At 44.9% G+C, this 25,723-nt stretch overlaps 1 protein-coding gene and 1 long non-coding RNA gene across 3 annotated transcripts in view; one reads left to right on the forward strand and one right to left on the reverse strand.

The window, feature by feature from the left end:
* Window positions 1–1,198: 1,198 nt before the first annotated feature.
* On the reverse strand, window positions 1,199–2,800 carry LOC134486983 (uncharacterized). The gene is made up of 2 exons (XR_010066624.1): window positions 2,216–2,800; window positions 1,199–1,682 (listed from the first exon to the last, which is right to left on the reverse strand). It is a non-coding gene; the product is annotated as an uncharacterized LOC134486983 (long non-coding RNA).
* A 6,323-nt stretch (window positions 2,801–9,123) lies between these two features.
* The window catches only part of Hivep3 (HIVEP zinc finger 3), a 402,467-nt gene continuing 385,867 nt past the window's right edge, over window positions 9,124–25,723 (forward strand). Inside the window, exon 1 of one of the 2 annotated variants that reach the window (XM_017593396.3) lies at window positions 9,124–9,248. The gene's annotated coding sequence lies outside the window, so the exon portion shown is untranslated. The remainder of the gene's footprint in view (window positions 9,249–25,723) is intronic. The other variant, XM_017593397.3, reaches the window with a different exon arrangement.

Consider the following 25,723-nt stretch of genomic DNA (forward strand, 5'->3'; position numbering starts at 1 on the left):
GTCTTGTGACCATTTCAACTGTGTCGTTCCCGAATGCTTCCATCACCTTAAAACAAATCTATAACCAAAAGCACCCACTTGCCACAGGTGCTCCAGAAGCCAGTCTTCTGCATTTTGTCTCTATTGATTGGCCCATTCTGGAGATGCCACACAAATGCAACTGGACAACACATAACTGCCTTATTGCTAAGCCCCCTCCCTCACCCCACCATGCATGTGGTGAAAATCTCCTCTCCTTTTGGTACCACATACAGCACAGGTCAGGCTCACCCTGAGGCTCACAGATGGGAGGCAAAGTGGTGAAGTCATCAGGGATTAAGGAAATCCCCAGACAGGGAGGGGAGATGGCTTGGTCAGTAAGTGCTTGCCTTGCAAAATGAGGAACTGAGTAAGAATCCCCAGAACTCAAGTAAAAAAATAATGTTGGGTACATGGTGTGCACTCCTAGTGATGAGCTGCAGACAGGCTGATTCCCCCAGAGCCTGCCAGACAGCCTGTCAAGTTCTAGGTCAGTGAGAGAAAAGGCATATGGCACTTAGGGATGACACCCAAGGTTGTCCTCTGGTCTCCACTCCAACACACATGTGCAAACTCCATCCTCCCCAAATAATCCTTGGATATACAAGAAACCGGGGTCATTGTGTGATTAACCACAGAGCAGGGGACCGCTTGTGGAAAATTTCTAGCTAGATTTACCAGAAAGGCAGTGGGTCAGGATGGGCGGAAATGTGTAAGAATGGGTTTAGGTTGTATCACTGGCCCCTGTGTGTCCTGCCATCTCTATTCTACCCTCCAGCATGGAGAGAGGACACTGAGAAAGTACCTGGTCTTCTGAGGCTCAGGCAATGAGCAGGTTGATAAAATCTTCCTCTCCCACCCTCCTCCCAACAGCTTAACTAGAAAGAACATGGGTTGGGGCTGTGCCAGCAGCCAAGACAATACTATTATCCAGGGAGACAAGACATTGCAGAGACCTCTGAGTACAACAGCTTAAAGAATCTGTAGGTGTGGGCTGGAGGGAACTCAGCAGTTAAGACCACTTGTTGCTCTTGCAGAGGACCCAGATTTGATTCCCAGCACTTACATGGTTGATGGCTTCTGTCTTCCATACCACCAACCCCAGGGGATCCAATAACCTTCTGACCTCTGTGGACACCAAACGTGCATGGGGTGAACATGCAACTATACAGGCAAAGCATTCATACACATAAAATAAATAATGAAAGAATCCACAAGTGCTTGTTTCTCATTGGACAGCTCCCTGAAGAGCATCAGGCTGGTGGGTAGCTCTGTTCTCACTGGGACCCAAGCCTCAAGGCTGACAGAGTCATTCTCTCTTCAGCAGAAGGTGACAGAGGGGTCACCTGGGAGGCTCGGCTGGTGGGCTCTGAAGTGGCCCTGCACCTGGCAGGGTGGAGTTCACCAGTGTGTAAACTCTGCAGCTGCAGTCAGTCTTCTCCAGGGCAGCTTTCCTCTGACATTCACTACTAGGTAGGGAAGGTCTCAGGTGGGGCTTCAGGGATTCCTTGGGTTCTGACGCCACCTCCCTGAACCTATGTCAGCATGGTGTATATCAGCAAGTCAGTGTCCAGGGATAGAGCTCACAGGAATCCGTGCAATGTCTTCAACCAGGACCCAGATATTTGGGGATGATGCTCTGGCTGTCTCTATCTGCAGAGGGACTTGGTAGAGAATAGGGTGAGTTTAGGGAGGGTGTCAGAAGAGGAAAGCCATGATTGTTGGCTCTGGCCTCGGGGCAGGTGACTGGAGACCACTGTGGCCATACTTCCCCTGTGCTAAGTGCTCCTTTATGCCTGCTTTCTAGGAGGAACACTGATGGTGGCCAATATTGAAATTTAGCTTCCAGTTCGGCAGCCTGAGATGGTGCTGTGGCTCAGGAAGCTTGGCATGGGGCTCGGTTTTCCTTGAGCACGGGCTAAGGTTTTCACCGTTTAAACAGAAACAAACCTGGAAGCTGAAAGCATATAGAGTAGGCTAGACCAACCTTTGCAGGTTTGGCTCCTGTGTTGATGTCCTTCCCTCTGTTCCTGCCTCTTTTGGGCAGCTGATCTCATAGGCTCAGCTATGTGTTCCTCTGTGAGAGTGAGCTTGCCATTTGTACCAGCCAACTACAGGCTGCTGCTGCTGGGAACTGGAGAGTGGGAGCCAGGAGAGTCCTGGGTGTTACCCCCAATGCCTCCCATGTTAAGGTCACCTGTAGGCTGAGGCTGGGTCTTGTCTCTTCTTCCTCCTGAGAGGGAATGGATTTGCATTGTTGCTGGTTACCCGGGGCCTTCTTCAGACTTCCATAAGTAGTCTGTCATTGAAGTTTCTTCATTTGGGTTTTATGAGGCAAATTGTTCTCTGTGGGACCAGATTTCTTCTGCCGAACTTCTGAGCAACTCCAGCAAAGGGGCACTGAGTGTCTCACTCTTTTCAGAGCGCAAAGGCTGTCTGCTCTTTGGCATCTAATGACTCAAAACTGGGACCTGCCTTTTCTACGAATCACTTAAGGTTAGAACAGAGGACAGATGTAGCTGGCTCTGTGCTCCTGTTTCTCTAGTTCCAGGAAAACCACCAGGAGTTAGTCTATCTCATCTCTTCCTGAGGCTCCCTGTGCCACAGATGGTCTGGGTGTCACTGAACAGCACCGGCCAGCCCCTCCCCCCAGTGCCTCTTCAGGTCAGGGGACTGGTGATGACTTCATATCCACATGCATTATTTCACAGGGGCCAGGTATCCAGGGGGGAAGGTGTGTGAAACTCTTCCCACAAAATTACTAGTGTGGTTTGTCAGACAATTTTCACCAACCTCCGGCTCCCTTGGAACATCATCCCTTTTATTAAGTGACTGTTGGCCACTAACTAACCTTCCACAGCCTCTTTCCTCTGTGTCCTGTTGATATAAACTAACCTGTGCTCTGGAGTTATTGACTAATACATTACCACGTCCACTCACGGAAAGGTGGCCACCGCTGGGAGTGCTGACCGAGAGGTAAGGTTAAGTGCCAGGTTTGGAGGTGAGATCTCATCGGTTGGGTTGGGGAGAAGGCAAAAGGAGAGCTCAGAGAAGACTCGGGTCAAAACCTTTGAGTAGAGGGGGTCAGAATCAAATCAAGGCGTAGGGTGCCCGTGACTATAGACGCCTTTGTTCCATCTCTAAAGCAAGGCCACCTCTGTGTCCTTCCTAGACCACTGCCCCTAATCCCCAGCAACTCTCAGTGTGTGGGGCAGGTGGCTGAAGTCCAGGAGTGGGGTGGGGATGGAGATTACAGCAACCCCTAGTAAAGATCGAGGGTTTCTGCTTGTCTCTAGCCGCAGCCATCTTCCCTTTAACTAGACGGTGCTGCTTTCCTTAATGTTTGCTGCTTTCCTTAATGTTTGCTGTTTTTTAAATTCTTATGAACGGATTTACACTTCTGAGATGCTGCGAGAACTGGCAGAATCCTTAAAACTATTCAAATGACCTCATTTGATTAATATGGCAGTGGAAGCCCAGAGTTTCATCACCAGAGCTGTCAATAACATGGAGAGAAAATGAAACCTCGACAAAGCATGTATTGACTCGAATGGCTGAAGAGTACAGAGGTATCAGCTTCAGGTATGGCTTGACCTAGCTGCTCACTGTTCATCCCCATAACATGGGTCTTTTTCATGTTCCCACTCTGTCTCTCTCAGTTCTTCCACCCCTAGGAATCTAGATTCATGTGGCCTCTCTGCTTCCAGATCTTACTTCACTGCTAGGGGTGACAACAGACAGGGGAATCATTTCTCTGTCGGAGTCTTTCAAATGTGATCCCATCTCGTTGCCTTGACTCGGTTTCCTGCCAGACATTCTGTTAACTTACATAGAAGGGGAAAGGAATAAAATTGGCTTTAATGAGATATGGAACCAGCCTGGGTGCCTGGCAGGGATGAGTGTGGGCGAAGGAAAAGCAGTATGCATATACCATGGAGTTTTACTCAGTGTAAAGAATATGCAATTATGACGTGTACAGCAAAAAGATGGATGGACCTGGGATCATCATGACAGGTAAACCCAGACTCAGAAAGCCAAATATCACATTTCTCTCACTATTTAAGATATTTATATTTTCTGTCTGTACATACAACATGAAAGTAGAAGGGGAACTTTGCAGAGGCAAGAAAGTGTCCAGAAGGAGTGAGGGGGCAACAAGAGAGGCAATGGGGAGACAAACACTTGCAACATTGCATGGTGTCTTTGTGTAGAACCAAGATTCAAATTTGTCTGTGTGTCTATCACCTATCTTCTGTCTGTCTGTCTGTCTATCTATCTATCTATCTATCTATCTGTCTATCTATCTATCTATCTACTTATCATCTTCTAAATTAAGTCATAAGAGGGAGTATTCAAAGGTAGAATGCAAAGTTAGAGAAGGGGGACAAGATAGGGTAGTGGAGGCAGATATGAGCAAAGTACAATGACACATAAATGTGAAAGCCATAAAACTATAACATTAAAACCAACTGGAAAGATGGCTCAGGGATTAAGAGCACTTGATGCTTTTGCAGAGGACCTACAGTGGCTTTCCAGCAGCCATCTACAGGTTCACAACCAACCATAATTCTAGTTCCAGGGAAACTGGTGTCTTCTTCTGATCTCTGCAGGCACACACGGTACACATGAATACATACAGGCACATAAATACTCAGACACATAAAATAAATCTTAAAATTTTTTTTTTTTTTTTGGTTCTTTTTTTCGGAGCTGGGGACCGAACCCAGGGCCTTGCGCTTCCTAGGTAAGCGCTCTACCACTGAGCTAAATCCCCAGCCCAAATCTTAAAATTTTTAATGGCCTTAAGATAGTCAGATCCAATTCTTGTGTTTTGAAATGAGGTAAACAATAACCAAACCATGTGGCTCATGGGTTCAGGTCCTGGCACCCACACAGCAGCTTGCAACTGTCTGTAACTTCAACAGCACCAGCCACAGACGTGGTGCACATCTATGCATCCAGTTTTACATGGATGCACATAAAAATAAAAATAAAAAAATCTAAACAAAATAAACACTACATGGGGGAGACCTGACGTGCTGACTCTGTAGTTGAGAGCGCTGGTTGCTTTGTAGTGCTCAATTCTCAGCACCCACAGACAGTTCCTAACTGCCTGAAACTCTAGTTCTGGGGGACCCAACATGAACTCTCTCTCTCTCTCTCTCTCTCTCTCTCTCTCTCTCTCTCTCTCTCTCTGCCTTTGTCTCTCTCTCTCTCTCTCTCTCTCTCTCTCTCTCTCTCACACACACACACACACACACACTCAGATAAGTAATTAAGAAACTATATGAAAATAAAACATGAAAAATAAACTATATGGATTAGAATGAAGATGACTTTTCAAATAACTTCTGCGGGTCTAGTGGAGGAAGAGTAGACCCATGGGTATCATGAAGACTAACAAGAGATGTTCAAGGGCAATGGCTTACTCCTGGTTAAGCATTTGGTAATGGAGGAGGGGAGCCTAGAAGCCAGGTCTCTTTAGAGTTTGCAGTATGAACCATGCAAGGTTCTATTCACAGACACCCAGATGAAACTGTGGGCTTGCTCTGTTTGACTTATTCTCCATCTGGGATTAAGAAGATGAACGAAGTATACTCTACCACTTCTTCACAGTCATGAAGACCATCGTCTGAAGTACTGATCTGTATTTGATCTAACATCATATGGCAATAGGGTGTATATTAACAGAGTACTGGCTTCCACTAACCCAAAAGCTATGGGTTACCAGACAGCCTCCGATTCTTCTAACAGAGATGACTCCATCTGGCTGTAATTGTCTATCTGGTACACCTACTGAGCTATTCTAATTGTCTTGATTTATGATGTCCTTTTCTTCTGTTTCTGTATAAACCTCATCAAACTCTTAGCGCTCTGGGATATGGTAACTAGGGTGACCTGAATCTGTGCTCCTGGGCTATGGTCACCAATATGTGACTCCATAATAAACTCTTCCTACTTCCCTTTGAGGTAAACGCCTACTTCTGAATTGACATTGTGTTCGCAGGCATCTCTAAATCCTTGGCGTCCCCTTGGTGGTTTGAGCCTCAGTCTCATGGCTCGCACTTTGCCCTCTCAAGGGCAGCTCGCGGGGGCTCTCACTTTGCCACATGCTGTCTTAGCCTCCCAGGAGTCCTTGACAATGTCAGAAGTTCCCATGAACTCTCAAACTCTTGCCCTCTGCATGCCTTTAATGCCAGCCTCATATAGAGGACATGGGTTTCTGCCACTACCTTGAGCAGTAGCCAGGCACTTTGGACTGTGGATTTAGCAGCCTGTAGGTGACCAGAAAGATGAACACAGGGCCATGAATCCCCAACTCTGAGAAGTAGTTCCTCAAGTGGTCCCAAGTGGGCAAGGAACCCAGGGCTCTCTCCTCAAACAAAAGCCCTTGGATCTGAGAGAGATGGCATCTAGCTGATTCCTAAGATGCCTTCAGAGGATATTTTCTCTTCTTAGTGCAAAGTATCTGACTATGGTGTGTGTGTGTGTGTGTGTGTGTGTGTGTGTGTGTGTGTGTGTATGGGGCTTGAACCCAGAGCTCCTCCAATGACACTTTGGCTTCTCTTTCCGTCCCTCATGCTATTTTTTTCTTTTTGAGGCAGCATCTCTGTGTGTAACATGCCTAGCCTGAGACTTGCTATGTAGACCAAGTTGGCCTCAAACTTGCAGCCGTCTTCCTGTCTTTGCTTCTTGATTGCTGGGGTTACAGTACTGCCTCATTACACTGGCTTTTGGCTTCTAGCACATGCACATACATGGATATGTGCATGCATGTTTTCATGTAGGAATATGGAGGGGCAGAGGACAGATGCTCTCCAGGCACCATCCATGTCTGTTTAGAAACAAGGCCTCTCACCAGCCTAGAGCTCGCCATGTAGACGAAGCTTGTTGATATGGGATCCGCTCGTCTCTGCCTCCCCAGCTCTGTGATTGCAACTGTGCACCATATGCCTAGCATTTTCCACATGGGTTCTGGGTATTGACTTTAGGTCCTTGTGTATGCAAGGCAAGCACTTTACCAATTGGGATATCCCCACGGCCTCTTTGCTGCTTTTAAATGGCTCTTTCTCCAACCCAGCACCTCTTTTGCCTACACATCCTCTTCCCTACCAGCCGCCAGGGAAAGCTTTCCAAATCCTTGTTCTGTTCTGCTGCCTAATTCCACTTCTCACCACAAATTCTGGCTAGAACCAGCAAGCAATACCCATGCCACTGCCGAACGCTTGGCTGCCTGGAAGCTTCTTCTACCAGATAAACCAGACTCTCTCACAAAGTCATAGGACAAAGACAAACCAGACAAGCTCCTTGACAGAGTGTAACATGAATGGCCTCTCACAGAGGCCTCTGGCTCCCAGCGGAGTTCATCTAAACCTCAAAAGCACAGCCTTTACTGCCTCTATCCCTGCTAGCACAGTGGTTTCTTGAGTTCCCACCAGAATTTCCCCACATAGCTCCACTTGTAATATTCTAGGCTTTCTCCACACCTGCTCCTTCAAACTTTCCCAAACTTTTTTTTCACAACAATTCCAGTATTTTCTGAATCATATCACTTCTCACTGCCAATAGTCTGGGTTAGTCTGTGTGATGGTTTGGATGAGAATGGTCCCCATAGGTTCCTATGTTTAAATACTTGCTCCCCAGTTGCTGGACTGTTGGGAAGGATTAGGAGGCGTGGCCTCGTTGGAGGAAGGATGTCACAGGGGAAGGCTTCGAGGTTTCAAAAGCTCAGCCATTTCCAGTTAGCTCTCTCTGTCTGGCGCTTGTGGATCAAGATGTTTGTTTACCTGCCGTCACATTCCTAGTCATGATGGTCATGGACTCACCCTCTGAAACTATAAGTCTCTAACAGATTCTGTCTTCTCTAATCTGCCTTGGTCATAGTGTCTCATCACAGCAATAGAAAAAATAACCAAGATCTTTCTGCTGCTGATAAACACTTGAGATAAACAACTTAAAAGACAGAGAAATACATTTGGCTAATGGTTTGGGCCTGTCATGAGATCAAACAAACATGGGAAACACAGCTACTCAGATCATGGCCGTGGGGCGAGATAGAGAATGAGGGGTACAGGTTCCAGTATACATTTTAGGGATAGGACTCCAGAGACATCCTTTCCTCTTCCGAAGCCCACCTAAAGAAGGTTGCATTTCTTCCCAATAGAACAGTCCACTGAGGATCGAGCCTTTGATACAGGGTATGTTTAAGATCCAAACCATAATGAGAAAAATTCTATACACTTATTAGTTCCTTCTCAATCTTCCCTTCCCTTCCCTGGAAACCTCTAGTCTGTTTCCTGTCTCTATATAGTTGCCTATTCTGGACGTTCCAACACAAATAGAACCATACCCAGTGGAGTCACTCAGTTTTGTGAGTTTAAAGTTCATCTGTGTTGTACCGTGTATCAGAACGTCATTCCCTTTTATTACCAAAAACTGGTCCATTGGCATGAACGAACCAAAATTTACTAACCGTTCACCCATCAACCCACAGTTCAGTTGTTTCCGAAACCTCTGCTCTTGTTAATGTGCTACTAGGAACATCTGCATCTAAATGTTTTGTGTAGACATTCTTTTGAACATATATCTAGGAGATAACTGCTGGGTATCCGTTGATTTTGTAGGGAGTCACATGATCTTGTTTACACACTGAGCTAGGGAGCTTGGGGAGGTGCTGAGAGCTAGCAAGGCTATTTCCTTCAGCGTCTCTCACTCTGGTTAGCAGAATCTTGTCACTCAAGCCAACCTTCACAGAGATACTTCCTGGCAAGGGAGTAGATCCGAAGTGTGAAGCTGGGCTCCTCCGCCTGCCTCGTTTAGGGTCTCCTGTAGTCAGGGACTGTCTCTTCACAGACTCCTTCACTCTTCTTCCCGTAGTTCTGGGCTCAAAACCAGCTCAGCTGAGGAAGACGAGAACCAACCTGCGCTCAGCGTCAGGACCGCTGCACTGGTTTATGCTCTGCCCTCTAAGCATCCGCGCAAGCGCGGCTTCCCAACCCCCAGCTAGGAGGCGGAGAGTGGGTGGGGCCGACGTCCCCCAGGCCAATCGAAAGCGAGCGCCCCCGCCCTCGGCGCTGTGGACTGAGCTTGACCCCGGCCGCGGACGGGGGCGTGGCCGTAGAGGGGGCGTGGTTGAAGGATGGAGGCGGGTCCTGGGGCTGTCAGTCGGCGCCCGCCGCCGCCGCTGCTCGCACGCCGGGCCTCGGAAGCCACCTCAGCCGAGCGCGCAGGTAAGGCCGCCGCGCCGCAGCACCATCGCGTCCCTGGGGACCAGTGGTCCGCGTCCTAGGGCCGTGTCAGCGCCGCGCCGCCCAGGGGGCGGGCCCACGGCCTACCCTCCCCCACGGCGCCCTGCGGACCCCGACTGTCCGCACATCCGCAGGGATGCGTGGTGCGGAGCTCGGGTCCCACACCTGTCCCCAGGTTGCGCTCGCGGGCAGATATGGGAGACCCGGCGCAAGCCCGAGCGGGGAAAGTTTGTTGACATCCGAGCGCCCCGGGGAGCGGGAGGCTGAGTCCGCGGGGATGCGCCTTGGGCAGCGCGGCCGTGGCCCGGGTGGCCCGCGTGGCTCGGGTCCAGAAGTCCTGCTGGGAGCCGCGCGGGGTCCAAGGCTGCTGCGCAGCGCCAGTCATCGTGTAGTCTGGGTCTCAGAGCTCAGCCCTCGTTCCTCATAAATTATAGTGGATATTTAGACGCGATGGGCGAATTTAGTTAGCTTTTTCCTAACACCTCTTGTTTGGGAGATGTCTTGCCAGGCCTGATTAGTTAATTAACAAGGTGGGAAAAGCAAAATAGATCCTGATACGAAAGGCCAATGCCTTTAGCAACTCCGTAAAAGCCACTTAGAGGTATTGGTGATGAGAGATGCTTTTGACCAAGGACAGCCCTGGCATCTTCTGTTTGTTCCAGAGGGCTTAGGTACTCAGCGGAAGGCTTTCTTATGTATTTAGACTCTAAGGTCTAACGAAGGTTCTCTAGTTTTCTAAACATAAGCAGAGGAGGAAATGGATGCGTGCTGAGGAAGCAGTTAAGGGAAAAACTGAGGCTCAAGTAAGTTTAGCTCCCCGTCTGCTACCTCTCCTCAGCAGAAAACCTCAGCTCTGCCTCCCACCTCTCAGTCTTCCCAGGAGGGCTGTATCCAGATGGGTAGGCACAACTGGTTCCCCTTTCAGCCTGAAGACCTCTTGTTACCTATAGTCTTACAGGCCCGCCTAGGGATATCCTCTCAAAAAGGCTTAATTAGCACTTTCATCTGCCCATTAAGCAATGGACCTTGAAATCCTTTGTAATCAGGGGCTGTTGTAGTGCCGAATCTTTAATAATACCTAATTCATTTTAATAGTGTTTCTATAATAACCTTTCTATTAGTATGCGCGCCTTGCAACACCAGGACTTTGTGTTAGAAGTAGCAATTTACTAGAAATATTGTCACAGCAAAAACTCTCTAACAGATTTGCAACCCATGATACTTAGGTAATTACTGCTAGAGGCTATAAGTTATTTTTCTTTTTAATATTTGGTGTAGTAGGTGTTACAGTGGTTTTGATCTCTTAGGTTGCTTGTTCCAGTCTGTGGAAATGTTGTCAGCTACTATGTAAGTTGATTTTTTTTTTTTTGGATAAAAATCACACAAATCCACATTCCATACTGATACCTTTCTGCATAAAACTCTGAGCTTATATCATTTGACTTCGTTTTTGCCAACTTACGACAAAATGAAGATTTAAAAAAATATATTTAGATAGGTCTATTAAAGCTGCAATGATGTTTATAGCATATTTTATTAGTAAAAATTAGCCAGTGCTGTTCTGAGAGCTTTACAGGTATTTTCTATAATCTTCACGATTTCCCTACTGGGAAGGTTCAACCAGCACCCTGCATTTCAGTCAAGAAGTCTGAGACCCAGTTGTTTAACTCAAGTCAGACAATGAAACAACAGATTCTAACATAGGTAGCCTGAGTCTAGAGTCCAAATCCTCAGCCAGTATATGGTCCTGCTTCTCTAGATTCCTCTTTCCACAGGTATTGATTTCTATGTGCTGTTCACAAAGTGTTACGCTCTGCATCACAGGGAGAAGTGTGCTTCTCAGTGTTACACAAGTGCTGGGGAAGAGTTCTTATGCTGCCCTTTACTTTGCCACCAGAATTCCGTGACTGATGACAAAGCATCATCTCCCCCCTTCCATCTCTTTATCAATGGGATAGCAGTCATGGAAGCAGATGAGCCCAACTACCCTTGTAGTCCCGGGAGCTGGAGAGATGGCGTGCAGATAGGAATGGAATGTCCTCTTCCTTAAGGAACAGCATCGGATGCAGTATGAATAGTGAATGTGTATGTGTGTGAGGGGCAAGAACTGGAGGTCATATATACACTCTGCTGCTACCAGGCTCCCCGTGGGACTGCAGTGGGACTCTTCAATCATTGTTAATTTAAAAACTTACATTTATTTATTTACTGTGTGTGTGTGTGCACACGTGTGCATGCACGTGTGTCAGATAGAGCAAGGAAGGGAGGGAGTGGAGGATAACGTAAAAGAGTTGATTCTCTCCTACCACACATGGGTCTACCACATTGAACTCAGGTTATCAGGCTCAGTGGCAACTGCCTTAGAGCCATCTCACCAGCCCACACCATTACTTGTCTAACAACAACAGCAACGACAACAGCAGCAACGATAAATAATGTCAGAAGAGTAGTAAAACCAGAAGAGAGATAATTCTGTAAAATTGAGGTAGCATGTGTAGTACTGTGTAAGGGATATTTATAAGGAACCCTTGGCATCCGCATCATTCTGTAGGAGTCAGGTGATGGCAGGACCTAATTTGCAGACCAACAGGTTCCCAGAATTATGGTATGTAGGCTTGGGAGGCTGTATTAGAAGTCATTTAGGGGACTGAGGAGATGGTTTAGTGCATAAAGTGACTGCTGTGCAAACATGAGTAGCCAAATTCAGAACTTCAACAGTCACAGCAAAACAGGATGCGTAGCATCAATCTGTAATCCCAGTACTACTGGGAATGCAGACAGGTGGATCTTGGGACTTCCTGGCCAGCCAATCTAGCCAATGTGGTGAGCTCCAGCTTTAGTAGGAGCTGCATATCAAGAATAAGGTGGACAGTGATAAAGAAGACCCTGGACATCAAACTCTGGTCTTCACACATGTATGCATGACCATACCCACAACCATACACGTGCAGATAGAACCCCCTTTCAAATCCATTGAGCTTAGCATTCTCGTCCCAGCCTTTCCATCTCCTGTTTGTCCTGAGGATACACGAGTGGGCCCGTGTGTTCATACTGATCCTGCTTGGACACCTCCAGGGCAAAAAGGGCTTCATACATTCGTCTACCTCAAAGGAGGTAGGACTATGGGTTGGGAATATAGCTTAGTGATAGAATGCTTGCCTGACATTCATGAGGCCCTATGCTCTTTTTCCAGGGCCATGAAAGAGTGATAGGGATATGTCTTATCACCTGTAACATACACATATGACTATATCCAGTGGTAGGGAATGGGAAATTTTGGTTTGTGTTCTTGAAAGCTAATCTGTCATCAGTTTAAAAGAAAGGGGGGATAAAGGAGAGATGCTAAGCCAGGGAGACATTAGGAGGCCAAGGTTAGAGTCCAGGATGAGGTGATCCAGGCTGAGACAGGTGGTGGCATAGGATGGATCCCAGAAGAACTAGATCTCTGATGACAAGCCATACACATTTGTCATATACACAGCACCTGCCTTCCTATAACAGGAGGACAGAGGCTTGCCAGAGCTACTGACAGAACTGACACATTCAAGAAGCCATTTTGTATGTATATCCTCAAAGCTATGCGATGGAATGAGGCTAACGAAAAGCCTCTATGGGAAACAGGTCTTCCTTCTTCAAAAGAAGGGAACGTACCATTTAGCTCAAGTGGGAAACTCCTGTGCAGACTGTTGTACTTCTTGGCTAAGTCAACACTCATTATTCTAGCCATTCTAGCCTCTGAAGTGTAGAGGTGGCAGAGGGTAGACCCTGAACCGGAGCAGCAGCCTCACTTCCCCACTTAGTGATGGCAGACACAGGCATGCTGAGTTGGGGGGTGTAAAGGGCGATTATTTTGATGTTATTGCCCAGAGAAGGGGTGCGAGTCTGACTGTTTTGAAGGGGAGCCATTAGAACACATTGGTATTTCTTCTTCTCTGATTTGGTTGGAGAATGTTCTTGTAGGGAACCCTGCTCTCCGGCGACCCTGTTAAACCAGTGCCGGAGAGCCCATGTGCGTCATGGGGGTGCTGGGAAAGCCGCCCGCCCGCCCGGGAGCTTTTCTTTTCTGCTGAACCTCAGACTGTGTACTGCTGTGCAAGGCTGGGTGAGATGTTTGGGTGACCACACTGACTGGAAAACAGGATAATGTGGGGGAAGCAAATGAGATTTGCACAGGAAACCACAAAGACAGAGAGGATATGTTTGGGAATGCTGAATTCACTTTTCTCTTGGTACTTTACATACTTCTGGCTTACAATGCAACATTTCTTAAATATTCATATTAATAAATTCATAGGTGGAAATATATTGTGTAATTGCATGGGAACAAACTGTATAAATCTCCTTTCTCTCCGTCCCTTCCTTCCCCCCTCCACCTCCCTCCCTCCCTCCCTCCCTCCCCTTTCTCTGCACAAAGATTTTAGTCTTGCTTTTTCAATATCTTTTAGGCTGCTGTTTCTCAACAACCTCTGATTTTTTTCTTCCCCTGACCCACTTGGCATTACCTGGAGACATGGTTGGTTGTTGCAGCTAGGGATGGCTTATGCACTTCCTAGCAGTTAATGGGTAGAGACCAGAGATGCCATTGATCATTCTAGGACACAGAGCATCATGTCTTTTCTGTCACAAAGAACTGTGCAGCAGTGTTGTGGTCTTCAAGGTGGGAAACATGATACGTGAAAATGCAGATTCTCATCAAGAGTGAGTTGAGGGTCAGGGAAGAGGAAGGGGAAGAAAACAAAGGAAGAGAACTCTCTCTTTGGAGGTTCATATCTGACATCCAGAGGGCAACCCCGCTAAGCTGAACTACTGCCTGCCACTGGGAGCTCTCCCAAAAGCTCGATTGCTCAACTCAGTAGTTTGGAACAGGAAGTGGAGGCCCTTGTAGTGGCAAGAGGCCGGAGGGGTGATGATTTGTAGAGGCAGAAGGGTTTATATGCTGAGAAGGGCAGCCGGGTCCTGCCGGAATGCTTTATAAAGTTCTAGGGAAGTTTTCAAAGGTTGTCTTGTTGAGGACATTGAGTGTGGTGCTGAGAAGACACAGCCTCTTCTCCAGCATAGTGTGACCTTCTAGAAGGCCATGGGTCTGAAGGCCTGTGTTCTTTCCAGATTGTCCCAAGAAGGCAGTCAATAGCATAATCTTCAGGTTGCATCTGTCCACTCCCCCCTTCTCTTTAACATTCTCTTTTAATTACAGGGGATTTTAAACATAAATAAAAGTTGAGAAAATAGTAAAAATCTTATCTGTATACTGCCCATCTTCAGAGATTGTTACTTCCTTACTAATTGTGATCTATATACCATCCCTGATTGTCCCCTCTTCTCCTAGTGTTGGGAATCAAACCAAGAGCCTTGCACACACTAGACAAGCTCTCCCATCGAGTTGTATCCCAACACTATGTAACCCTTCCTCTTCATAGAGTAAAAAACTACTGGTTTCCTGCTTGGCAGTCAAGGAGATAAGTGGTTTTGGATGCTTCAGTCTCTCTAGAGGAAAACCAGCGGTGGACATGCCACAATTAGAGGAGCCATGAGGGCTGCCTGTAATAGGAGTAGGCTAGGTGTATCAGGCATGGAGTGAGGGGTGGCGCTTAGCTCTTCTTGGTGAGTGAGCACAAGTCATCAGAGACAGTTTGTTTCTTTTGAATCCCCTGGATGGAGAAGCGTACTGGAATGCTCTCCTGGCAGAATCCCATGTAAGGATCTAAGCACAGAGGCTTATGTTTCTGGAAACAGCATAGCTACTGTGCCTCCTTCCTGTTTCACCCTAGGTGTGCAGGAGTGGAGAGTTCTGAGTGTTCAGGATAGCCTCTGGCTCTCATCTGATGGCTTTTTGTGGAGTGGCTCCTCTCTAAAACCATAAGTTGGCGAGGCAGGCACTTGATAGTCTGAGAGGCCCTTTGTAGCAGTCACTCTGTCCCTGCATCTGGCAGCAGAGGAAGGCTTCCTTTTGGAGCCTCAGTAGCCTGCCCCACACAGTGACAGCCAGCTCTGCAGTTTACTTTCCATTCGAGCTTGCTTGCTTTTCCCAGTGAATTCTTCCTAGCCTGAAGAGCCTTGGTTTAGGCCATCAGGCCTTGGCATGCCTTTACTTGACCCAGGGTTATGTTGTAATCTACGTTTAAAAATGGCTTCAAGAGTTGAGAGAGTTCTTGAATAATCATTTAATTAACGTCTATGAATTTTAATTAGCATGGATTTCTACAGACCTTGACCTCCTAGACCAAGTTCATGAACAGCTATGTTGATGTGGAGACCTGGGCCTCTGCAGAGCTGTGTTTCCCATTCTTACTCTGTTTACCAAAAGCATTTATCATCCCCAGAGGCGTTAGCTTGCTATGAAAGTTCTGTGTAGCATGCTTGTTAGCTTTTCATGTCTTTCTCGGGGGAAAGTGAGTCTTTGTCTGCTTATAGTTTTGAGTGTAGTCTGTGCCAGGGTTACATGCCAGCCTCATTACTTCTACTGACTCTATTTTTTAGATGTCTTCTAGGTGGGAATCAGTATTCCCATTTTACAGATGAGCCAACCAAGAATCAGCAACATTTGAGAAGGCTCCATTGCGGGTAGTACTGGACTTTAACAAGATGCTATGACTAAAAAGCCTAAGTGATTTCTACTCTGCCCTCTCTCCCTCACAGCTCAAGCTGATAGAAGACTGACAGGGTTGGTGGGGGCGGGTGGAGGCAAGTGCTGAGAAGGGGGACTGAGAGTTATGGTTACTGCAGTGATGACGTCTTCACACCGAGACCCCCAGAACATTGTTTCTGACTGTGGTAAATTACCTGCGTCCTATTTTAAAGCTGACTACATAAAACAGAAGTTGCACAGGGTTAGTCCTGAGTTAGGTTCAGTCAGCAATTTTATTTAGTTGATATAGCTTTTTAAATTACAAAATTGGATTAGTTGTCATCGTATAAAATGCAGTGAGATTTCACATGCCAGTAGGAATCTTGGCCTTTCTTGAAGCACCAGGTCCACAATCCTTCACAACAACACTTAGTGGCTTTGGATGGAGTGAGGTTTCCCCAGTGTCTGGACTTTCTCTACCTTTTCCTCTTCACCTGTTTATGCCATCTGCCAGGACTCCCAAGGTGTCTGGGTGGGATCACCTCGATGGAGCAGATGTACACTGTCATTCAGGGATGTTAGAGGCTTGTTTTATATTGGAGTTTGAGTGTAAGACTTTGCAGAGATCAGTAGTACTTGATCTTAGAAAGTGCTAGAAAAGTTGTATTTGTTGAGGAAGAGAGTACACCCTGACATGAAAAGCTTTATTCCATTGCTTGCAACAGTGAGAACTGAGGACACACATCGCTTGAGAAGAAACCTTCTTGGGTGTAGTTTGGTTCAGAGAACAAAAGAGAGGCTGTATAAAGAGTGCCAGAGACAAGCTGCCATGTTTATAGGAAGTCCTGTGTCTGTGGTCAAGGCAAAGAGGAAAGCCTTTGGGCTCTGAAGCAGCTCATCTGGAAGTGTCCTGGGCGTTCATGTGCCAGGAGGACTTTATGCTAATGCTGTGGCTGGGTGGGAGAACAGTTTGTTTGGTTACCATGAAGCAAACAAGTAGAAGACTTGTGTTTCTGACAGAGGTAGATCTGGTTATTTGAATCAAAGCTCCACTGAAAGTATCAAACTGCTTCAAGGAGCATTAAAATTGGTGGTGGTGGTGGTGGTGGTGGTGGTGGTGGTGGTGGTGGTGGTGGTGGTAGGTTTCTATGAACACACAAAGAAGCCAAGAAGATAAAATGGGAATAGCTAGGCAGAAGCCTGTGGTAGAGTAGGGACCTCAGCAGCAGGAAGGGTGTGAGCACACTAGAGTTAGTTTTGCCTTCAAAACCACTGTAGATCTGCACGAAGACTGGTTTTGCCAGCCTTAAAGGACAAAGAGCTTAGGAGTCAAAGAACATGGCTTGCCTAATGTAGAGAGAGACTCACTAGGAGACAGGCTGTGTTTGAGTGGAACTTCTGAGGACAAAGGTAAGCCTGGAGCTGAAACCAAGTTGCCCCATCCCCTAGGGACAGATTACCTTGGTAATGAGCTGAACAACAGAGAGAAGGGAGGGAGCCCTGGTCACTGGGCAGCTTTTTCACAGGCTTTAAGGTGGTTTTAACTCCTTCAACTGAATAGAAGCCTAGAGACCTGCAAGAACGAATGGTGGATGTCCTCTGAAAGAAGGTGGCTTAAAAAAAATTCCCAGTGTTACTGAGCTATATAATCAGAAATAATAGGGCATGTAAAATGGCATATATAATGAGAGGGTAACGAAACCAAGCAGACCCACAGCTTCTTTATATCGTAAATATGTAGAGAAAGAAAAACTTGGGTGTATGTTTTGAGCAGCTTATTAATGCCTTCAGCAAATGGGGAGCAGCTAAATGTAGCTTGAAATCAATAAATGGGCGATGCATTGAAAAGACATTTCTCTGAAGAAGAAATATACAAATGGCCAAGAAATAAACATTTAAAAAATTTTAACATCCTTAGGCATCAGGTAAATGCAAGTAATACGACTTTTCTCACCCCAGTTAGAATGGTTGTTATTGAACAAATGTGACAGCCAGTGTTGGTGAGGGTGTGTGGATAATGGAACCCTTACTCACCTCTATGAGAGTTTAAATGATGTAACCACTATGGAAACTCGTATGGAGGCTCTTTATAAAGAAGCTGAAAATAGAACCACCATATTAGCAATGTACGCCACTCTTGGGATATACCCAAAGGACTGTTTCACCATAGCGATGCCTGCTCACCCATGTTTATTGCTGCTTTGTTGACAATAAACAGAATCAGCATTTTACATGCACAGAGCCGAGAAGACAGTGGAACAATGTCTGCAATTGAAATAGTTAACAGTGTAGAAGTTAGAGACTACAGAGCAAAATGGTAAGGTTTCCCACCACCTTGCTGAAGGCTTCCTCCTGGAGAGATTCCAGACAGGGAAAGATGGGGAAGCTAAGGAGTTTTTTGTTTTATTTTGTTTTTTAAAGATTTATTTTATTTATACGAGTACATTGTAGTGGTCTTTAGACACACCGGAAGAGGGCATCAGATCCCATTACAGATGGTTGTGAACCACCATGTAGTTGCTGGGAATTGAACTCAGAACCTCTGGAAGAACAGTCAGTGTTCTTAACCACTAAGCCATTTCTCCAGCCCAAAGCTAAGGGTTTTTAAAGGTGCTAAGTAAAGGCTTAATATTGATGTAGATGAACAATGAAGTAGAAAAAAAGAAATTTTATGCTTTACAGACTAAACTCTGTAGGCTTGCAAGTCAGTAAAAGTCAGTAGGTAAGGGGCCCAGGATCCAGCAGGTTCTGAGAGGACAATATATAAATAGGAGACATGGGTGTTATTACAGAGGGCTTTCTGGTTTATCCAGGAGAGAGTGACAAACAGGAAACTGTTCTAAACTGCCTGAAAATACTTTTCATGTAGCACACACAAGAGCACAAGGTCACACTTCCAAATATGTCATTGGGAAATGCAGGGGGTGGGGAGGATGTGGATGTTGAGGGTAACCGCATGGATTGGAGGAGAAAGAGAGCATTCAAGATGAGGCACGAGGAGTAAGCATGGTTTGTAGAAAAGTAAGGTGTTAGGAATTTAGGCAGTATGACTAGAGTGATAGGCGACAGATTTGTAGAGTCTTTAAGGATAAATATGAGGGTCTAGAGAGATGGCTTAGTGGTTAAGAATCTGTGTTGCCCTTTTAGAGGACTCAACTTTTGGCTCCCAGCACCCATACTGGCGGTGGGCCTACAACTCTAGCTCCAGGGGATCTGACACTCTCATTTGGTCTCCATAGGCACTGTACTCATGTGCATAAACCCCTACCTAGTCATATACATATACACATAATTAAAAGTAAAAATCTTTTAAAAAAGATAAATATGAACAGATAACTGGGAAAGAACATAGTGGTATGAACCGAAAAGCCTCGCTAGTTTTGAGCACTGTACCCTCAGGGAAGGTGAGTACACCCAGGTTTTGTTGTCTCAGGGTTTTGTTGGATATTTGGGGGTTTTACTGACCAGCAGCAACCACTGGTCTCCTGGCTAAGGGACCCAACACAGTCATCGTTATCTAGATCAAGGGTGAGCGTGCATGCTACCGAAGAAACTGCATCCAGGTGACATCATTTGGGTCACACCTGGTTTTTCTTTCATTTTACTTAGAAATAATCAGAAGTGATTCAAGAATAGACAGAAAGATTGGGGGGACTCAGAAGCCAAAGACTTTGGTGTTCTGTGTTTTCAGATGCTCCCCGAGGCTTTGCTCTGGATTTCTAACCAGCTTTAAAATTGGGCCATCCCAAGACTAGGGCCTTGAATATTTTCATCCTAAATAGATGGACCCACTCTTGTGCTGTGGACTCTTTCCTTGGACATGACTTAAGTTTACATCTCTAATTTTCATTATTCTTTTGTTATTCAGACACATAAACCAGTAAGATTCCCACAGGGATATCCAAGAGGATCTGAAATGTAGCATGTTCTCTACCAAATCCCCAATTCCAAACCTTCACTGAGACCTGCTTCTTTCTGTTTCAGGATCTCAGGCTCATAAACACCACCACAGCCATCCATCCGGGAGTCAGCCTGAGTCTTCACTCTCTTGTAACCCCACATTTAGACAATAGCCAGTCTTGTATCTGACTACTTCTCTTCACAATTCTTAGCACAGCCCAAGCACTGCCTTCTGCCTGGACTATTGCCTTAGAATCCTAATTGACCTCTACATGTCCCCAGAGAGTCTATTCTCTATATATATGTTAGAGTAGTGTTTAAGAACATGTATCAGATCATGTTATGTTCCTGCTCAAAATGAATGCTTGTTTTCTTAAACAACAACAACAACAACAACAACAACAACAACAACAACAACAACAACAACAAAACCCACAAAAAACGAAAACAGTCAATGTTCTCCTAACATGCTTGGATGACCTAAATCATTAACATAGTCACAATAACCCATCTAATCCAACCCTGTTTGAGTTCTTAAATCATCTTCTGTTTTTCTTCTTTGCTTTGCTATAGTGACACCACACCACCTTTGCTCATCCTAAAATGTGAGCCTGTCTCTGCCTGGGGACTGTGTGCTTTTTTCTTCTGTCTTTTAGTTATTTATGTCATTTAAGGCTCTGGTTAGATTAAACTTTCTCAAAGTGGCCTTCTCTGTTCTTCTATCTCCAACTGTCCTTTTCTTCTTCGATACTCTGTAGGCCCTTACCCTGCTCTACTGTTCAGAGCATCTATTACAACTTTGTCGGGTCTCCTTACTAATGAAAGTGTCATAAAGCAAGAATATTGTCTTATTTAACATTCTACCACTGGGCTACTGCTTGGATCATAGTTTGAGCCAATGCATTTTTTTGAATGAGGAAGAGCATGATATCATTTTATAAGAGGTTTATTATCCAGTGAATGGCTCTGAGGAAGTGGGTTGGACTTTAAGAAGATGTACTCTTAATTACAAGATGAGTTTGGGGCTGACACATTTGACAAAACTATTTAGATGGAATAAACTAATTCTTTGAAAAAGCAGTATGTCAAAACTAACACACAAAGAAGTAGAAAGAATGAATAGTAATATTAAAGAACTTACTTCATTCTTAAAGATGAAGCCTTCCCAGCAAGCATCAGATAGACAAATATACAGACAGGCTGCTGGTGACCACCCTGTGATGTCATCTAGACTTTGGAAAGAAAGAATAGCATCAGTTTTATGTTCTCTTCCAGAGAGTAAACTGATAGGGAATATTTTACTGCCCATTCTCTCAAACAAACAGACAGACAGACAAACAAACTCCACTCTAAAACCTGGAGAGAATGTTACAGCAAAAGGAAATTGAAGGGGTCAGCGAAATGGCTCAGTGGTCAACAGTGCTTGTTGCTCTTACAGAGGAGTTCAGTTCTACATCAGACATTTCATAAGGGCCTGTAATCCAGCTCCAGGGTCTCTCTCTTGTGCTCTCTGAACTCTTCAGGTACCTGCCCGTGCGTGTGTGTGTGTGTGCGCGCACACACACACACACACACACACACACAAACACACACGCACACAGAGCTTTTTTTCTTTTTTCAGAAAAGAAGAAAATGAAAGATCAAACTTTCATGGACCTGTATATACAAATCTTAAAATATAATCAAGTGAATTCAGCATATATAAAAGGCTAGTAGATTATAGCTAAGGGGGTAAGTCTCAGAAATTCAGAAATAGTTTAATACTTGAAAACAAATCAAGGTAATTTCCTCTAGTTATAGAATACAGTAGAAGAATACAATCATCTCAATAGATGTAAAAAGATTTGATGTAATTCAATATTATTCAAGATTTTGTCTGAACCAAGGAAGTTGCTTAATCTGATAATGGGTACCTAAAAATAAGCACCCTGTCAGTGGGGATGATTTAAATATTGAAAATTCTTCCTCTGAGATGTCTGATAGCCCCATTTCTATTGAACAATGCACTTGAAATTAGAGTCACTGTCCCAAGACCAGACAAAAAATAAAGGCCCAGGGATTGGAAAACTCATTAAAGAGAGACAACATGATTGTGTACATAGAAAACCGAAAGACCCTGTAGATAAATGATGGAAATTAATGTAAGTTTAGCAAGGGTGCTGGGTGCAGGTCAATTTGTAACGACAAATTGCACTGTGCCAGCCTTACTGACACATGCTCAAGAGGCTGGAGCAGGAGAGCCACTTGACCCTGAGGTTTCAAGGCCAGTTTGGGTAGCATAGCAAGACTCTTTCTCAAAAAAAAACACAACAAAAACAAAAACAAAAACAAACAACAACAACAACAACAACAACAACAACAACAACACCCCCCCAAAAAACAGAAATGCAAGAAACCAACTGTGAAGGGCAAGAGAGATGCCTTAGCAGTTAAGAACACTGACCACTCTTCTAGAAGACCCAAGTTTAATTCTCAGCATCTGCATGGTGGCTCAACTTTCTGTACCTCCAGTTCCAGGGGACTCAGCACCCTTTTCTGGCCTGTGCAGGCACTGCATACATGTGGTACACAGACTTATTTGCAGGCAAAACATCTGAACACACAAAATAAAAATAAACATTTAAAAGAACTAATTGTACACTCACACATAATAATGACAAAAATAAAATGAACTTTAAAATATACCATCTAAAAGAACCAAAAAACCCATCCAATTCATGGGAATATGTGTAGTAAAGATGGGTAAGATCTCTGTGCCTTGAAGAAGTAAGTTACGGCAAGTGGGGGCCTTGAGTCTTTATAGCCTGAACTCATTTCCTGTCTGCTCTCTGGTTCTTGACTATGATGAAGCAGCCATGTGTTCAGCTGCTTCATCACCCTGCTATGCCTTTCTCTCCATGATAGACTGTATCACTTCAGACTGTAAGCCAAAATAAATTCTTCTGACCAGAACTTGCTTCCTGTTAAGTATTTTGTCACAGCAACAAGAACATGTTCAAGACGGGTACCAAGGAATAGGGCAGATGCTATGATCAATCAATCTGAACTTTTGAACAGTATTGGGATTGTTAAAGACTATGGGGACTTATGCATGTTGTATCATGAGATGGCTTTGTTCTGTGGTGGTCAGGGTCAGAATGTTATGTTTTGAGTGTGAAATGTGCTGCACAGGCTCATCTGTCTGAACACTTGGTTCCCAACTGGTGGCAATGTTTTGGAAGGCTGATTTTTCTTCATGACATGGGATCTTACTGGAGGAAGTGCTTCATTGGAGGTGGGCCTTGAGGCTATATATATCCTGGCCTTACTTCCTGCCTACTGTTCACTTCTTGACTACAGAGATAATGTGATCAGCTGCCTCATCCTCCTGTATCACTGCCTTCCACACCATGATGCATCCCATCCTCTAAAAATGTAAAGTTTTGTTTGGGTAAAAGGATGTTCTCATGCGCTGTTTGTACTGCTCAGCTTTCTGTTACTGTAATAAATACCTGAGCATATCAGCTTACGGGGAGGAAAAGCTTATCTTGGCTCACAGTTTTGAAGGTTCTGGTCCATGATTATTTTGCTCTGTTGCATTGGGCCTGTGGTGAGGCAGCTTATTATGATGGGTGTATGGGACAGAGCAAACTGTTAACTTCATGGCTAGGAAGGAGGGCGCTCTCATGCTCAGTTACTTCTAGGGCCTTTCTGTAGATGCCACTTCCTAATGGTTCCACTGTCATTCATTAGGGCTACCCTAGGATCTCAACTATGAAGGCATGGATCTTTGGAAGATATTCAAGATGTAAACAAAATTTCTATTTCTACAATATATGCTAGAACTTGGTAATACCCCTTTGGCATTTAAATATACATTCTGTTTGACGTAATAATCCATTTATTCTAATTTTATGTCAGGAAACATTTACACACATGTGTATACATACACACACAAATATACAAGTATATATATTCACTTATGTATATCAAGATATCATTAAAGCATTTGTATGGTATCAACATTGGTGATATTGTATAAGATTGGTTAGATTAGGTTCAGCCTGCCTAATTGTCTCTTGTTGGAAGCTGACAGTTGATCTGTCTCAACTGATAAAATCAGAGCCCAAGAGATATTGGTGACCCTGCCTGTAGTGCAATCCCAATTAAAGAATTATGTATTTTATTAGGAAATTTTGGGATACTACATACCTGTCCATGATGGTGAGAATATGAAAAATTCCACTTTCTAAGTTACATGTTTGATTTTTACAGTGTTAAATATATAATTTTGTAATCAGAAAGGCAATGGATATTAAATAAAAACAAAATTATTTTCACAAAAATCATATTACAGAATTAAACATTTTCATATTATCTGCATTAAGATCAGTAGAAACTATACCAGAATGTCAAGCTGTCTGTGCTGGTTTGATGAGAGGTGTCCCCTGTGCATAGACTCAGGTTTTGGTCATTTGGTCCCTGGCTGGTGGAGCTGTTCAGGCAGGCAGGCCTAGGAGTTGCAGCCTTGCGGAGGAAGTATGTCACTGAGGGCAGGCATTGCAGTTCATTACTTCACCTCACTTCCAGAACACTCTCTCATGTTTCTAGTTGGAAATGTGCCCTCTCAGCTTCCTGCTCAGGCTACCAGCTGCCAGGACTCTCTACCCATGCTAGCCTGGACTCTCTTCCTGGAGCCTTTAAGGCAAGATAAACTTCCATAAGGTACTTTTGATCATGGAGTTTTATTCCAGCAGCAAAAGTAAGTAACACACTGCCTACCTCTTGGGTTGTTACTGGTGATCTCATTTATTTATGTCATTCATGGTCTCACTGTGTAGTCCTGCCTGGCTTTGAAGTGCCATCATTCTGCCTCAGCCTCTCGGGTTCTGGAATCATAGGTGTATAGCCGTGGACTTACCTGACCGATAGTCACTGTGTATTCTTTGTGCTTTCTAAATCGATTAACGATAAACACACGTTGATTTAATCATCGGATGATGTGAACCAGGCCTCTTAAATTTTGTCAGTGTTTTACCAACTCCATGATAAGTAACGGATCCCTAATGCAGGTGTGCCTTTCTCTTGCTCCTTGCCTTCTTGCTTTTATCTCCTGCTCATCTGCCTGTGCCTGCAGTTCATTTTTATACAGAAAGCAGGCACTTTCCAATTGTAAATAACTAAGCAACATATAGCAACATCTTTCCTCCATGGGAGCTCCAATTTAAATTTTAAATATTTACTTATTTATTTAGAATCAAGGTATCACTGTGTAGCTCTGAATGGCCTAGAACTGGTTATGTATACCAGGCTGGCCTCAAACTCATAGAGATCTGCCCACCTCCTGAGTATTGGGACTATAGGCATGTACCATTATGGGTGGCTTAAAAATTTTTTATTTATTATTATTGTATATGTATGGCACATGTTGGGGGACATTGAGAGCCATGGCATACATGTTTAGGTTAGAGTATAATTTTATGTAGCTTCTGAGGCTCAGGTGGTCAGCTCTGTACCACAAGTGCTTCTACTCACTGAGTCATCTTGCTGGCTCTAGATTAGAACCAGAAGTTCCAATTTTTTCTCAGAAACACACACACACACACACACACACACACACACACACACACTCTCTCTCTCTCTCTCTCTTTCACACACACACACACACACACACACACACACACACACACACACACACGTTTAATAATAGGAATGGGAGGCTCACCCCTCCATCTCAGCACCTTCTGTGGCTTGCCTTTTGAGCACCTATCTCATGCCAACACGACTAGCCCAAAGCCCCTTCGCCTCTTTTTGTCCCAGTCTCCATGCAACAAGCAATTACAGCATCTCATTACTGCATGTGTTCCCTAAGGGCTTTAGATGGGAATGGTTCAAAAGGGACAAAACATGGAAGAAAAGCACAGGCAGCCACGGCCAGGCTGAGGGGAGATGGAGAACCAACCCTCAGCTGTGCTGTTCTTAGTTGCTCTCTGGCACATTCACTCCTGTTTCT

Source organism: Rattus norvegicus, chromosome 5 (assembly GCF_036323735.1).
Source record: "Rattus norvegicus strain BN/NHsdMcwi chromosome 5, GRCr8, whole genome shotgun sequence".
NCBI classification, from domain to species: Eukaryota; Metazoa; Chordata; class Mammalia; order Rodentia; family Muridae; genus Rattus; species Rattus norvegicus.